The sequence below is a fragment of the Cantharellus anzutake genome, assembly GCF_015039405.1.
Source record: "Cantharellus anzutake strain C23 chromosome Unknown EI90scaffold_117, whole genome shotgun sequence".
In the NCBI taxonomy this organism is placed as follows: Eukaryota; Fungi; Basidiomycota; class Agaricomycetes; order Cantharellales; family Hydnaceae; genus Cantharellus; species Cantharellus anzutake.
The window spans coordinates 110,220-115,096 of record NW_024067067.1 but is presented as its reverse complement, the minus strand read 5'-3'; positions in this window follow the sequence as shown (position 1 = coordinate 115,096).

Here is a 4,877-nt window from a genome sequence, read left to right as displayed (position 1 = left end):
AATCTTGGGTGGATTCCGCGTTGTTCAAGTTGTGGTGGCAACTTGAGGACATAGTTTGACGTTTCTGGAAATGTTTCCAGAATTTCGTAAGGCCCTATGTATAAGGGCTTTAGTTTTCCTGCCCTGCCTTTGGGTAGGTTCAGCTTATCCGTGGATAAGTATGCGAGCTCGCCTTTTCTCAAAGGCGGGTCCAGGCGTCTTTTCTTATTTGCCTGGATTGTTTGGGCAGCGCGATTATGTATTATTGTGTCATGTGCTGCCATGAGGTTTTCCTTCGCTTTTTGAGCGAAGTCATTTACTCCTGGGTAGTCCGAGAGTGGTGCTGTTAGGCACATCTTTGGCATATGGCTGTAGATTAATTCGAACGGGGCAAATCCTGTCGATGTGTTCGAGCTCGCATTGATCGCGAATTCCACCATCGACAGTTTCGCTGCCCAGTCGCATTGGTCTGGTCTAACCATTGCGCGTAGTATTTGTACTACTTTTTGTATCATTCTTTCCGCTTGGCCGTCGCCTTGCGGGTGGAATGCAGTTGTGAATTTCAACTGTACACCGAGTATTCGGTGTAGTTCACGCCAAAATTTTGATGTGAATTTTGAGTCTCCATCTGATATGATCGAGTGTGGTAGACCATGGAGTCTTACAACTTCACGAAGGAATACGAATGCTAGTTCTAGTGCGTTCGTTGTTGTCTTTATTGGAATTAGGTGGACATTGGACGTCAACCTACAAATGATTACCCAGAGGTAATCATATCCCAAGCTTGTTGGGAATGGACCTGTGAAGTCCATGGCTATTGACGACCATGGTGTCTCCGGGGTCGGGAGTGGGTGAAGCATTCCGGGATTTCTCCTGGTGCTTTTCTTTGTCGTTTGACAAGTTCCTGTCACGACCGACAAATCCCGGGGCTCCGTCAGCGGCGAACCAATGCCGATAGGCGAATCCGCCGACCTGAAACCCATCCTAACCAGCCCCCAACCCCATGTCTGGCCCCCTGCCTTACTGTGTGAGACTTGGCCAAGAATCAGAACCTAGACCCTGCCGGTATTCCGACCTTACCTCCAGTTCCTGAGCCCTTGGCACTCCCGGCATTCAGTCATGCCTGCCTTGTCTCCATCTGAACCACACTCATCGCTTCCCGCTATGTGGTCACAGCCATGCCCCGCTTCCGTGCATTCCGCACCCTCTGCCCACTCCGCACCCTCTGCCCACCTCTGTACCTCTGTTGGCCTTCATGCTGTCCTTGTGTGACAGTGCTGGCAGATCAACCTCTGTTCGCGGACTTGTGTCGGCACCGCACCGACCCCGCTTATTTGTGGATTTGTATCGGCGCTGCGCGCTGACCTCCGCTTTCCCTCTGGCCATTTGTCACTTGGCAGCTTATCATTCATTCCTTGCCGAGTGCCATTTATTGTTTGCTTCCCTGCCAATATCGGCATTTGATCCCCTCTTTATTGGCACTAGGTTATTGATCTCATTCAGTTATTCATCAATAACCCTTGCCACTTATTGTTTAGTGATCTGTTCCTCGTTTCCAGTTCCCGGGCTCTTGTCCTTATTTAGTTTGACAATCCCCGCTTATCTCCGCGCCGGACCGCGCCGGACTGACCGGCCTTTCTATATTCCCTCTTGCCTATTTATCTACCTTGTAAATACTTTCGGGGACCCCAGTCTGAAATCAACTAGAGTACCCCCCCTGTCTGGTCTGAGTCCCTCCTTCTGCAAAGGGGGCTTCCCCCCCTCTGAGTCCATGCTCACGGAGTCCGTGCTCCTCCTACAGGTCCGCTCCACCTGCAAGTCTTGTTTGAAGTCCGCTGTGAGTGTCAATCTGTAAATACGGGATCTCCCCCCAAACGTCAAGCTCAGGGCACAGCGCTCCACCTGAGTCGCTGAGGCCGTGATCCCATTCTGCTAACTCTGAACAGCGCTTCCGGACGTGCCGCATAATTCCGCCTGCATATCCGTGCGCGCGCTCCAACAGACCTCTGCATCACCTCCGACCCCGACTCAGACAGAAACCCATTCCGTCTTCAGTCCGTCTTCTGATAGTCTGCCCGACTCTGACAATATTCCTCACTCTGACAATATTCCACACTCTGACAGTCCTTCCGACTCTGACAATAATCCAGATCTCTGACAGTTCTGCAGGACCTGCAGAACTTGTGGGTATCCTTTCTCATCAACTTCCACCAGAAGTGTCAACGGAGGGTTTCCACTGTTTTCTTGGATCCTAGGTGTCCAAGTGTTTCGTGGATGTTCTTGAGGATTATTCCCCGAATGGACTTCCTTTCATAGTTCCCTTTTGGGACTACTATTTGGGTCATTCCTCCTTCTCCAAGTCGGGTTATCAGCCCGTCTTTTACGGAGAAGTTTTTGAAATTCCCCGGGTTCTCTAGGATTTCCCAGTGGATCTGGCTTTTCAAGTATCCAGATTTTATTGCCTCAATGAGGTCTTTTTCTTCAAATTGTTTTCGAAGGTTCTCTTCTGGAGTTATGATTTCTTCCAGATTTTGGGCGCTCCCCCCTAGAGCTTCCTCTAGGGTATTTCTCGCACATATTGCTGCGACCCTCTTTTTCTCTGAGTTTTTACTCAGGGTACTGCTTAGTAGCAGTTCTTCGTATTCCTCGATTCTGTCGGGGATGATATCTTCTGTGTCATATCCATTCCCAGCCATCGACTTCCGGTCCCTCCGTTCCCTCCGGTCTAACTCTGCTCCTCCTTCACTAACCTCGGAGCCCCCGTATTCCACAATCCTCTCGGCACCCCTCGATGGTCACCACCCCCTCATTTTTACCTACGCCTCCCTAAGTACGGAGCCCCGAAGACTTCCGGACAGCTCCGACGTCCGCTAGCGCACCCCTGCCTCCGCTGGGCAATACAATCGCCTGCCCTGCAGAGCCCACCTTCGGGCTTATCCCTCCTTTCCGTTTCTGGGTTATCGCCTGCCTCTCTGCTAACCCCACGACCCGACTCGTCGGTAATATTCAGTCGGCTAATGTTTAACCCCGTTAGCTCCGCTCCGTTCGGCTCTGCCAATTGCGGACCCATCTTTGCTGTAACCATATATATATCCCGCTTGTACATAGGTTACACTCCAGTAATAAAATCAACTAGAGTTACCCCCCCTAGGTTCTAATTGCCAGTCAGTAAGTTAGGGCACGGACGTGTCACTAGGCACAGCGCTCTTGGCAGAAGTCGCTGAGGCCGAAGCCCTCCGCTACGGAGACATTCCCTCGTCTCGAATCTGGTCTCTGTGTCAGGGGACATAGCGTAAGCGGTTCTCTGTTACCCTATCGATATCGCGTAAGACTATATCACCGCATGTAGCCGCATCGGCCCTCATATATCGTAAATCCCTCACCTTCTCCTGATCCGACTCTGCCCCCTGATCCGAGTGTTCCTTCATCTCTATTCACTTCGTTTTCTATCGGATCATTGTTTAGTTCCTTTGATCCTATCTCTTCCGATTGATTGATGTCACTCGTGTATATAGCTCTATGTGCGGCTGAGGGTTGGAACCTCAGCTTTGTCTACGACTAGGTTTTCGGGCGATATTCGACTCGGACTGACGAGCGATCCCTGACAGATAGACAAAGCTACCCAACGTCGACTGCACTACCCTAGCCCTCGACACCACCCTACTTACTAGACGATCGCCCTCTCTACCATGTCTACCTCACGACTCTCTAAGGAGCAGATCGATGGCATAGTCGCTCAGCTTATGGACGACCCTGACGTCATCCACGCCCTAGCCGCCCGCATGAGCCGCACGGAGCAACCCCCTCCACCCCTATCTCGCGCTGCCCCTAAAAAGGCTGAGGCGCATCCTACTCGGGCGCAAGGAGCTAAGCGCCCTGCCCGCGCTAACGTTCGTACCACCCCCCCTACACCTCCTTCCCGTGTCACCATGACCATTGGCATACCGGACGCCATTGCTGGCCACGTCATTGGAAGGGCGGGTACTGGATTGAAACAGATCCAAGACTTTTCCCACGCGAAGATCACGGTCTCGCCACACCATGGTCCTGGTGAGTCGCGTGCTGTCACTATCCGTGGAGAACAGAAAATTGTTGGTGATGCTCTTATCGCCCTCGGCCGTCGTATCGCCAAGAAACGCATTCGACAACCCCGCCGTCAACGCAGGCCCCAGGCCGAGCCCACTACCCCTATCCCTCCTTCCGCCGCTCCCCCTCCAATGCCACAACCGCCGCTGTCGCAGGCCACCGCTGGTCCCTCTCGGAGCGGAGGGAGCTCTACCCCTTTCCACCGTCCTACCCCGTCCACGGCACCTCCACCCTCTGCCGCCGTACCACCACCCACTCTACGCCCGGCTACGTCGCAGCCTGGGCCCTCCTCATCTAGCGGTCCGACCCCAATGGAGCTTGACCGGACCCGCACCTCGCGCCAGACCGCCCGGCGGGGCGGTGGCCCACCCGGACCTATGTGAAAGCCTAGCGGATTATCGGGGCGATAATCCTAAAAGGGGGGGTGATGTCAGGGGACATAGCGTAAGCGGTTCTCTGTTACCCTATCGATATCGCGTAAGACTATATCACCGCATGTAGCCGCATCGGCCCTCATATATCGTAAATCCCTCACCTTCTCCTGATCCGACTCTGCCCCCTGATCCGAGTGTTCCTTCATCTCTATTCACTTCGTTTTCTATCGGATCATTGTTTAGTTCCTTTGATCCTATCTCTTCCGATTGATTGATGTCACTCGTGTATATAGCTCTATGTGCGGCTGAGGGTTGGAACCTCAGCTTTGTCTACGACTAGGTTTTCGGGCGATATTCGACTCGGACTGACGAGCGATCCCTGACACTCTGACATTCTGCATTTTTGTCCAGGTGGATGTCCGCCGAAACATAATCGTC